Source organism: Strix aluco, chromosome Z (assembly GCF_031877795.1).
Source record: "Strix aluco isolate bStrAlu1 chromosome Z, bStrAlu1.hap1, whole genome shotgun sequence".
NCBI classification, from domain to species: domain Eukaryota; kingdom Metazoa; phylum Chordata; class Aves; order Strigiformes; family Strigidae; genus Strix; species Strix aluco.
Genome location: NC_133971.1, coordinates 23,899,622 through 23,912,069, shown reverse-complemented (window position 1 = coordinate 23,912,069; position 12,448 = coordinate 23,899,622).

Below are 12,448 nucleotides of genomic sequence, written 5' to 3'. Positions count from 1 at the left end.
TTGTCCATTCTTAGAAAGTCATGCACAAAATGGTGGGTTAATGGTCAAAACTAATTTGCTGAAAAGTTTTGTTATTTACACTATTTCATTTTTCTTATGGTTACAGGACAAATAGCACTTTGCAACCCTCTTTAGACACTGTCAGTTGTCACCTGCAGGTGACTAACTTTGCTATCTGGTCCTCATTCAACCCCAGTCACTTTAGTTGGCTGCTGATTTCCATATTACCTTTTGGGGATTGATTTACAGATGTGCCAGTGTCCTGCTATCCAGTGCCCTACCAAAACTTAGGTAGGATAAGTCTTTCTTCTGATGAAGATGGTTGGTATGATGGTAAGATGGTATCTTTTGCATCCATGACAATGTGTGTCTCACTGTAACTGAATAGGTTGCAGTGTATCTGAATATGTCTTAGGACAGGGAGGTGGACTACGGATATGTCCAAAGTACTTCCAGTCCTATCTTCGGCATCCATGAACAAGGTACCAACTGCAAATGACACCTGTGCTTGCAAGTCCTTCCTGCATGGAGACCTATTAGATCAGTTCTTGTATGAGGGGGAGCCAGTGGGTAACCAACAGATGCCCAGTCTTTTCCTCCTCAGCTGGAGCAAGGCTACTTCCATGTGGCTTCCTTCTAGGAGGAAGAAAACAAATCTCAATTCAATGGTCTTGCTTTTTGAAAGTCATTCCACACTGGCATTCACACCTTTCTATTACTGTTTTAATTAATAAAGGTGCTCTGAACCATATTCACTTTGGAAAAGTGACTAAACATGCTTTTCTCTCTGGATGCCCATGTAAGTTTTAGGTCAGCACCTCCATAATGTAAACAGGCAGCTGGTTAGAAACAGAAAAAGCAATTGCAAAGGATTTATTTATATTAGAAAATAACAAGGAAAAGGCTGGAAGAGTAAACAGGCTTCAGTAAGAGAATGCAAATAGCAGAACCAACAGAGAAAAACATCAGAGAAACTGTTTGTGGGCATCCACAGGCACAGCTGTTAGACTGGCAGCAGTTTGATCTGGCTTATGAAAGAGATGGCCCACATCTTTCTGGTACAGTTCACTGTTTTGTAGGTGAGTAAGCACCTTAAAGTATACTGAAGATATTCAGCAAATGCAGATCAGAGGAAAAACTACAAAAAAACTACTAGAAGTTGCAGCTAGCTGTAACCAACAAACATTAAAAAAGGCAGCAAAACACACTGTTTTCAGGCTTTGCTTTCCAAGGCTTTTTAACTCCAGCAGGAAAGGGTGGATGGTCCTTAGCCTTCTCAGGGGAAGATATTAAGCCTTCATCCCTGGCCCTGATGCACAGGTTCGCCACAGCTATGCTTCCTTCACAGCCACAGGAAAATGGCTCTGCTCTGAGCTCCTCAGTGGTGCAGCCATTTTATTCACACTTTTTTGCTGTCATTCGTCTTACTCTCTGAGTCTTTGGTGAGGTTGAGATTAGTTAGAGCTAATCTTCAGCTATTTTCTCTGTATGTTGCTTCTAAGCATGCAATGCTTTTCCTGCAGGTCTGGGAAGAGAGTGCAAGGCAGCTGTGCCACAGCTCCTCCTTAAGCACGAAGGGAAAAGTGGAGGGAGTGGAAGTTCTCACACCTCATGACCCAAGTGAGCGGGAGAGTGGCAAAGCAGGGCTGGTTTACTGTGGAGATTTCACAAGTAAGGTCTGCTCATTTCATCATTGGTATTGACTACTGCCGCAGCTTAAAAAGATCTGGTTTGTCCAGCCATCAGGTCACAGCGCCTCCAGATAAGTTTTCTGCTGTGGAGAGCATCTTTCCAGCAGAAGACTCGATGTGCAACTTTATGAAATATTGAAGACAGATCTAATGAATGACACTTAACTTGTACCACTGCAGTAAAATGAATCCAAGAAGGGGACCTGATCTTAATTTTCTTGCTGAGAGTAGCCTGCAGAGCCTGAAATTCAAAGATACAATATCTGCTTTGTTACTCTATGAGCTTGCTGTAAAATATGCTGTAATCTTTGCCAGGGGTATGTTGTGCATTCCCTGGAGGTTTTTCAGCACTGAGGAACACTTCAGACTGCTTAACAGTTTGTTCAGGCTTTGCCTTATAAGGCCTTTTAGCTCCAGCACAGGCACATGACAACCCCTCCAAGTGTCAGCCTATTGGGAACAGATCACAGCAACAGTTTTCTCGGCTCAGGGAGCCCGTTTGTCCTGTCTGCCTTGACCTGCTCCCTTCTAGCACAGCTAGCGTAAAAATGTGGCCTTAGGGTAAAGGGTGGGAAGGGCAAAAGCTTAACTCTGCCCATGTGGATGTCCTTGCTGCAAGGCTACATTACTTTGAAGACACAGAGGTATTTTTGTGTATTACCCTGACTTCAGTTACAGCTGTGATGCCCTGAGAAGACTGGTGGTCTACCACTGTTACACATTCTTCAGTGGTAAGGCATGGGATCTGCTGCTTTTGGGGAGACATCTGATCTGCCAGTGAGGCTGAGGGAGCCGTGAGTTAAAAGCTGCTTTCAGTTCATTCCCACTCCATGAGGGTATGTAGCTGCAATGGTAGCAGCAACTCTATATCAGGGTAGCAGAAACATTTTCATTTTTTCTTTTTTCAATGTGTATATATCCTATTTTAGCAGCTCTGAAACATCAGCAGATTAGGCTAAAGTATTGAAATGGGGAATGCGAACCACTGAAAGCAGAATATGCTCTGCTTTGACTTAAAATATCCTCTCTGAAAGCTGGCTGAGTTATAAATCATGGGAAACAGCCATTTGTGGAAATCCAGGAGGACTTTCAGCCTCTCCCATACTTCCTAGCACTGGGCTTTGCAAGTGTTTGGTGCTATGGGAAGACAGGAGCCCTATATGAGGGTGACACAGAGGGGCAAAACAGCCAGGAACAGATCTCAGACGTCGTGCACCACAGTCCTGTGTCAGAAGGCTATCCCACTTCCTGCAGGCAAAACTCTGCTCCATCAGCCCTCTCTACACCCCAGAACAACCCCCATGGTTCAAAAACCTGCAAATGGTAGCACCTACAAATGGTAGCACCTTGTACTACACAGACACGGGCTGAGTAAATCCAGACTGTATGAGGCAAATCATGCAAAAGAGGCCCCACAAGCAGAGAGTTGTGTGACTTTAGTGGGATTGCCACTTCAGGACATCTGTTCAGGGGCTCCAAGTAGAAACCATGGCTTGTAACCTGCTCTGGGGGCAAAAGGTACTGTAAGACATTGCATTGAATGTCATCCACACTGTCATAACCAGTATTTGTCATCACTCAATGATTTATCCAGAGCCAAAAGATCACAGCTTAATTAAGCATTAAAACTGCAATAACCACAGTATCCATGGACCTTAGGTTGCTCAGTTAGGCATACAACAGGATTAGCTTTTCAGAAAAAGAAAAAAGAACAGCCCAGGTTGCATGCCACACAGGTGGGCACATCCATATAAAAATTGAAGCTGCATTTGCTGATCACCAGAACAAACTAAACCACCTTTTAAAGACTTTTGAACCCACTCTTATTCACAGTCCTCTCTGATGTGGGCACTGTTGAAATGTTTTTCCAGCTTCTACTTGCAGCAATGTTGCATTTGACTCACTGGCTTTGTAGCTGTTGAAGCTGCAGCTCACTCAAGGGAAAAAAATGCCAAGCTAATGCTTATTATGGAACCTTTTACACAAAAATAACAGACTAAAATACTTGCTTTTCTTCCCCTGAAACATCATTTTAATTTGACAATGCAGACCAGATCTCTGATCTAAAGGCAACCCCTGTTTTTCCTGCCATTTTTACATTATTGACTCATTTTTCTCAGTGCATTCTTTGTTTCTCTTCAAAGTATCAAGAATGTTCCTTTTGTTTTACATCTTTCTTCCTCTCTGCCTCACTCCAGAAGATTATGAGCTATGCTTTGTTTCTGCTATAGTGGGTTTTCTGTGGTGTTTGGGAAAACTGTGCTCATATCGATTGCAGGAATGATTCCCATTATAAAATTTCACAGCTGGTACACTTTCATCATGGGATGAGATAGGCAGCCTAGAGTATTAAATCAAAACTCTGATAGCTGGATAACAGGTGCAGTGAAACCAAGGGAAAAAAAAAAAAAAAAAAAAAAGCCTATTAAAAAGAAGCAGGTTTTGGAGCTAATTTGTGGAACTCCTTGCCACAATATACCACTGACAGTCAGAAATAACTATAAATCAGTAGAGGGCTGGAAACTTAGGCTGATAGCAAGTGCAACATGGTTCAATAACTGGGTATTTTGAAAGGCAAATCAAATCCAGAGCTGTTCTTCAAGCTCTGATTGTGACCTTCCTAGCAAAGCAGTATTATTTTGAAGGTACTAATAAGCAGGATTTCAAATAGTTTTTTATAAAAAATTAAAATACAGCACATCATTTGCAAGTTTATATTCCCATACTGACACTATACAAAAGTAAAAAACAGTGTAAAGTGCTTTTCTCAGAATGTATCTTACCTTTAGGAAAGAAATCAAACCTTTTGAGAAATTCTCCAAATAAAATGGGAGTGGTTTTTAATCTTTCTATCTCATTAAAATGAATGCATATCTTGTGTGCAAGCTAGATTTGATAAACTATCATTATTTTGCCATCAATGACACTTCTTCTTAAACACTAAATATTAGCTTAATTTTTTGTAGGTGTAGCTATTGCTATGACAGATGTAATTTAACTAATCGTCATCCTTCCTCAGCAGCCACACAGCAAGCAGTCCCAGTACTGAAGAGTTCACATTAAAAGAACAAGAAGACAGAAGGCAAAGAAACACCTCCATGGAAGAAGTGATTTGCAAGTTGTCAGGGCTTGGTTAGTAACCACATCTACAGAATGTCTGCTTGTTGGTGTACTCTACTAAATAAAATCATCTAATGTTGTTTAGGTTAGAGTTTGTTTTGTAATTAGTGTTATTGATTTGGAGACATATAAGTTTGTTATTCAAGTAGAATACTTGGGACTTGACATTGTCGCTTACATGCCCAACAGGAAATAAGCTGCAAATGTTGTTACACTTCTACATCTCTCTATGCGTGTAATCAGAGGAAAAATATACTGAAATTCCTAGACAGATCTGAAATGTGAGAACTCAAAACACAACTTTAAAAGTCCCTTTTTTCATATGGTCCCAGTTTTCTGGAAAGTGCCATCATCCTTAAATGGGACTCTCACAACAACATGGGGCTGTGTGCATTCAGTGTAGCTGAACTGGGGCTTAGCAATTAGTAATTTGGCAACTAGAAGATTTGTTGAAGTTGTTTAAAACAGACACGTCCAGGACTCTTGTCACCTCATTGCCATCACACACCAGATACAATATTGTCATCTGCTGTAGACATATGTATGTAGGTTTACACATGCTAGAAGTATCCTGAAACAGCTATAAAACCACACTGTGTGATTTCCAGGGCACTAGAGTCAACAAACACTTTGTCTTCTGCCAAATCTCAACTGGAATTATTTTACCAGTCTTTAAAAAGTATGTTTTTCCATGATAGGAACGGTCTAACATGTGGAGAAAATTAAGTTGCCTAAACAGATCTGATGCAGACAGATAGTACAGTACTCTCCATGCCTTTGGTGAGTGCCCAGACTGCCAGTGTTGTATTGCCCATAACATCAGAACATTGAAATAAATCAGTCATTTAAAGAAATCAAGGAAGAACATAGAAAAAGAGAGATCATTTTTGTTTTCTACAAGAAAAGGAAAGCGTTGACAATCACATTGGGTAATATCAGGAAGAAGAGATGTATTTTTTCATTAGCTGCATCTCTTTCTCTATAATTTTATAAGCAGAACAAAGCTCCTCTACCATCCTTATGAAAGACTCTCAGACTGTTATGCTGTGAAGAGTGGGCAGCAGCAGAAGCAGGCCTCAACTGATGGATTTTCTGCACCTTCACTAAATTGATTCAAACCTCCTAGTAGAAATCTGCAGGGCTCTCGTTCTGCACAAGACTTACTCAAGAAAAAAAGTCTTATTTTGCTAAAATAACAACCTGACATGTCTCCTTCTCCATTTGTGCAGAGGACACTGCTGCATGGTTACTATTATTATAATTTATAATGAGCTAGTGCCTAGAGCACATAACTACAGTAGGCTCTGTTGTGTTACCTGTCTGTTGTAAGCCAGTCCCAGCCTCACAGGGAGCCTCTCTCTTTTCATTCCTGGCACACCCAGCAATAACTATCCTAGCTGCAGGTAAACTTCTCTTCAGACCATCTCTCTGTGGAGATCTGAATTTACCATGAGGTTGAGCATACCTGCAGCCTTGTTCCACATTTTGTTATTCTCCAGTACAAGACACATCAATGACAGCAAGTTGGAGAAAGATGAACAGACTGCTTAAATACTAAATTAAGACATAACTACAAGTTTTCAGGGTTAAAGCATTCAGCCTCTCCCCAAATATCTTTATTTAAAAGGTTGGGTGATTGCTTACCATTGAAACAATTCTGTATTGTACTCTCTTCCAGGTTCCAAAATTGGAATATATGCAGAAGCTAAAAATGCAGACATGTTGACAGGGATTTTCAAAGCAGTCTAGAGGATTAAGAATGATTTTCCACTGAAATTAGTGGAAGACAATGTCAATCATTTAGACTGCTTTGTAAAGCAGCATTAAATTTCATCCTAGGAACATCTGACTACTAGCTTTAATGAATACTGTCTCTTCTGAATGCTACTTACCAGACAAGGCATTTGTGCATTAGAGGCGCAAGATATAAAGTTGATTTCCTAATTAGCTGCACGCCAGAGGTACCAGTTTAATGGTAATCTCAAGTGAGGCTTGTATGTGGTATGCAATATAATGTAAAACAGTTGTCCAATTTGTATTTTATAATATTGAAGTATAAAATAATACCATTGGAGCAACTTGAATAGGAAGTCAGTAGAACTTGCATTTTCCTCAGGAAGCCTGATTACGATTTTTCTCAGCATCTACTTCTGCTGTCTATAGCACTAGTCTTTAAAAGCATTGGAGGGAATACCACATACCTGCAGTGGCCCTGAGCAAGGAAGCAGCAGGGATACCTGAAAGGGACATGACAGTGTGCTTGCCTGCCGTTGAGTTGAGCACTGAAAGTGGGACCATGGAGAAGAAACAACAGGCTTAACAATTCTTGGAAGAAATCACTTGCACATATGAAACACAGTAGCTTTGCATAATACATACTGTGTGTTACACTGGTTCAAGGCAAACTCTTGGCACCTTGTGGCTGCCTCAGGCTGTGAAAAGCTTAATGAATTCCCTAGCTAACCACAAAAGTTGGATGTACCAGTTTGGGCGTAGTGTAGACTGATCCAAAATTCATATTAAAATTTCAGCATGGATCCAGAAAGTAGCCAGTTGTTTTTTGTCTCTGCTCCTTCTGTGTGACTCTGTCACAACCTGAAGCAGAGGCCAAAAGGCTGGGAAATTATTTCTGTGCAAAAGGTTTCCATTTTTTTCAAGTCAGAGGACCAAAGATGGGATACTGCCTAAAAATCTGTCCTTAGGGGGTCCTTTTTTTAGGGGTGGCACCACTAGCTAGCAGACTCAAAGGCTACATGACAGGTCCCTCGAGAATTTCAGAAAGACAAGCTGTGATAAGTAGACCTGACTCTGATCTGACTCTCTCCTCTTTCAAAGTACTGTCAGATCCCTTATTTGAATGGATGGATTTAACTCCTCTTCATCAAAGAGATAAAATCAAAATTCCAGCTCTTTCATTGCTATAATGTGCTGGAGTGGAGGTGGACTGATCTGAAATGCCCATCATTAAATTATAGCCTTGATGCAGACAATCTGAAGACACCTCTCTGGGCAGCCCCTCCGCAGAGAATGAAGGCATACTGTCTTAAATTTTCTGGTTATTTAACCCTAGCTGAAAGCTTGTCATTAGCAAAAACTGCCCTTGTAGACTGGGGTGGACTCCTTATTACTTTTCTGGCATTGCAAATCCAATGCTAATCCCCTAGTCCTTCTTTGAGGAGCCTGTTAGGATAGGAGACCAAACTGAGAATGGACTAGAGGGTCTGGAGCCAAAAGAGTGTTTGAAAATGACGTGTTAAGTTATCTTTTTGTCATATATGGGGGAATGGGAGCAAAGGTCACACAGTTGTCAGAGCAGCAATAAAACCCAAATATTCAGATTCTGGCCCCTGTTACCTTCTGGGGCAGTAGTTTATTTTCACCTCTTCTACGGCTTTTGCCAGTTGGGCTACAGGTAACTTCTTTTCTTTACTACCTCATTTCTGAAGCAAAATCCAGTGTACTAGGAGAAACCTCAGCAGTAAATATTTTGTGTTTTTTAAGGGAATATCATTTCAGCTATGTACTATATGTGGAGGAAGATCAGCAGGCACAAGAACAGGAATAAATGCTGCTAAAAGCAGCTTTCCTGCTGCAATCTGGGTTGTTTGAAGAGAAAGAAGAGGGACATGCCAGAATCTACAAGAATCAAGCTCTAGTTTTTAAATCCAATGTTAAAAAATGTGCTTTTTTTCCTCTTTCTCTTGACAGATTTGAATAACCAAGTCAGCTTTAAGGGGCAAAAGGAGCAAGACTCTCTTCCCCATCAGCATTAAAGTTGTCAGGAACCACAAAATTCAATGCCACAAAATGTTTCTAATGGGGTGGCTAACACAAGTCCTGGTCTACACGTGAATCTCAGCTCATTAAGAGCTACAGAGAGTTGCGCAGCTAAGGGGTGGTGACCTATTTCAGTGGCATCATTATGCTGATATAATAGAAATTCAACAAAAATTTCCCTTTTAGTGAAGAGTTGTCCTATTCACAGATATATCTCTGCCCTGCATTGTAGTGCTGGGAGTAATATTTGCTCTCATCACCCCTCTCTGCCCCAACTGGATATAAAGTGTCAAGAGAATAGAAAGTGGAAGGTAAGGACTTACCAGGATTTTTGGTTTTATGTAATTTCAGAGAGAATAAACAAAATTGGGAAAGGTTGTCTTAGATTTCTCCTCTGTAGGTTGTCCAATCCACCTCTGCTCCCCAGGAGCCAGACTAGGCTCCTGCAGCAAGACATTAGCTGGGTAAGCAAACTGCAGCGCTGGCACTGAAATCCCAAGAGGAGACAGGTTGCTTTCTCCACCTGGGACGCTTCAAATAACCCCTACTACCAGGAGAGAAAAGAAGGGAGAAAGGTGAAATGCATACATCATTTCTTCTTGTTCTTTGCTACTTCAAGGAAAGTCACTGCAAACAGGATCTCCTGGTTTACTGACCTGCAGGCTTTGACAGGGAGTGCTCTGCGTCTTGCTTCATTAATTACTGACAAAAACTGAAGGTGTTGAATAAATTTCAGGCTAACATGAGGTTGTGTAAGCATGGCAGAGGGGATGGCAGGACAAGAGGTCTCAGGAAAGCCATTGCTTCTTGTCCCTGATACCTGCAGAATCACCTACAAGCAACTGTTTGTGGACAAAAGACATCATTTGGCCAGAAGACCTCTGCTCTGTGGAGGCTCTTATGGGCCACTTCAACTCAGAGTATCTGGTGGTTCACTGAGAGAATGTGTCCTGCCACTGGCATGACCGTGTGAAGACCCCTCTAGTCAGAGGACTTCTCAGTGCAAACTCTCCATGGCTGCAGAATGAAACCAAGCAAACATGGAAAAACCTAATAGACTGCACTTATTAATAAATTATGGCTTACCTATTCATAAGCCTGCTGTCTTGGGAAGGTTTAAAACAAAGCCCTGTGCTCTAGCTTTTTATTTCTTAAACAATGCCATCTCCTGCTGTGCATGCTTCAACTCTAAGTCTTGATAGCAAGTGGTAAAACTGAAACAACAGAAAAAGGGGGAGGAAACAAATTCAGTTAAACCAAGTCTGATATAAAGACTTTTTTCAATCAAGAAAGAATGATCTTGTGCACTTACAGAACTGGACTCAGATGTATAGGTTGAGCTCTGCCACTGCCCTCCTGTTCAACTTCAGGCATATCCCTTATGGTTTCCCCATCTGCATTTTCCAGGTGTGAAATGCTATGAGAGATGGAGGGGAGACTTCCCAGCCTTTGCTTGTCCCATCGCTCAGGCTGGTTTTCCCACCAGCCCACGCTGCCTGGGGGCTGTGCCTATGAAAACCCACGCAAGGGGCAGTGGGGGATGAAGAAGGTGTACTGGTGCTAGCATCTGCCACCCGCAGCAGAAGGGTGAGAGAACATACTCGGGTGTTCAGCCAGTTCTCACTTTCACCACAGCAAGTCATGAGTGGCAACAGACTGGGCACCCCCACCACCAGCCACCTGGAGTGGGTGTGCAAGGCTTGGACACACAGTCCCCACCATGAAGCTACTGCTTACTGGGTTAATGTGTTCATGGGATGAGGACAACTGTCCCGAGGTGATGGCTTGTTGGGGTGGGGGTCCCTGAGGTACAAGCACTGAGCTTCCAAGTGGCCCAAGCACGACCTCTGGTGCTGCAGCCACTGTGCACCCTCAGCAAGCATCCTGGGTATGGGAGAGAGAAGGACAGCAAGAGACTTTTGTCTCACACAGCTGAGAGCCCCAATTAAAACTGCAGATGGAATAGCCTCTCCTGGAAATGTCGGATGGTGCCACTGCCAAAAATTTTGAAGGTTGTGTTGTGTGAGACACTATGTTTGAGGGAGTCCAAAAAGTGAGCATGGACGATGGGCTCAGGAATCTAAAAGTTTAGACAAATTTTCATTCCTGGCGTATTTTAATACAGCATCTGAGGCCAAAGTCTGGTAAGGAAGGTAAAAACCAGATTAATCAAACCTCAAAATTTCAACTCAGATGAAAATAATGTGGTTCAAATATGCCCTAGGGAGGAATGCTCGACAATATTGAGGATGCCAGCACAGTGTTAGTACAGTACAATGCAACATGCTGGCATGTGGTAATTTTAAGAGCCAGAAGTATCTCCTCTTAAACAATCTGAAATGCAAATGTGAAGCCTGTTTTTCCTCCTTGCTCTGTGTTTTCTTGACAACCGCTGCCAGGATCCAACCATTAATTTGTCACCACAAAAATATGTCAATGCATTTGCAATGGCTGAGGCGTTAATCCTGACCCTCATGTGTATGTGTGTGCCTTCCTTACGCAGTCTTCAGGCTAAAGTCTGGTTTCTTAGACTGATTCAGTCCTACCAACAGCCAGGAGGATGGCAAACCAAAGGTTTTTCCCCAAGGACAAGATGCCTGGCGTCATGCAGAAGGGTTCTTGTCATATGCAAGGCAATAGCAAAAAAAACCTGGTTTGTCAAAAAAAGAAAATGGCTTGTCAAAAAACAAACACAGGTGATTTAAACTACCACTATTTAAACTACTAATCCAGGTCCATAGCAAGGACAAGAACCTGACTTCCACCATATAACTAAGTTGTCTCATTAAAAGTTCAGGCTACACATAACTCAGAGTGTTTTCAGGATCCTCTCCAGCATTGAGCAGGGACTACAGATTGTTTCCTACACTCATTTCCAGAGAAATGAAAATAAAAATCTGTTTTGCATGGAAATGGGATGCAATTCACACATTATTAAGATGTAGCAGTTTTTGCTCTTTTAAAAATTGCGGTGAAAAGAACAGCCTTTTAACTGACATTTGAAAAATAATAGGGACATTGTTCCTTTCTTCTTCATTTTTAGCTACCAAAAAATGTATATGAAAATACTTCTTTTCTTTTACTTGTTTACTCTTCTAGAATCTTTCTCCTCCTCCCTACACCCTCCATCCTCTCTTGTTTTCTTAATAACTTCAAAATTTGGAAATAGTACCCTGCCCTCCTGCCCTAAAAGTAAAACAAAACAAATAAAAAACTGTGAGGCTTAACACAGTTTCTTATTTTTTATTAAAGATCCTTACCAACATAGCAAAACATTCTGAAAACAAAAATCCTAACCAACATGGACAAAAAAGATGTGTAGAAGTAGACAGGGTGGTTGTTTTGTTTTGCTTTGTTTAAAGCTGCCTTCACTAACTAAATGTCTATAGGGGCTGTCCCTTGCAGACTCTGCATGACCTAGTAAGTCACCTCATAGATGTCATTTCACCCGGGTGTGCTCCATGAGCACCCTGCCTGAAGGATTCCCACCTCACTGCATCACAGGCTTCAAGCTATACAAAAGAAAGACAGTGTAGGGAAACTAGGGGCTATTATTATTGCAGATTTCCAGCCTTTCCTCTACATTGCAAGTCACCAGCAAGAAACTGATCCGCTGCTGATACATCCCCTTGCCATTTCTGTACAATCGTAAAGAGCCGACATGGTGGGCTGATACAGCATTTCCTTGCCAAACTAAACTGAAGAGGGGTGCACAGCCCTGTAGCATGTTTCACTGGGGCCAGGAACACCCCAGCACTCACTAGGATGCATCCTGCTTAGCCCTCGCCTGCAACAAGCACTGTAGTTAAATGGGAGAACAGGTAAACACAGGATGAATACAGTGTCCAGCTCAGCTACAG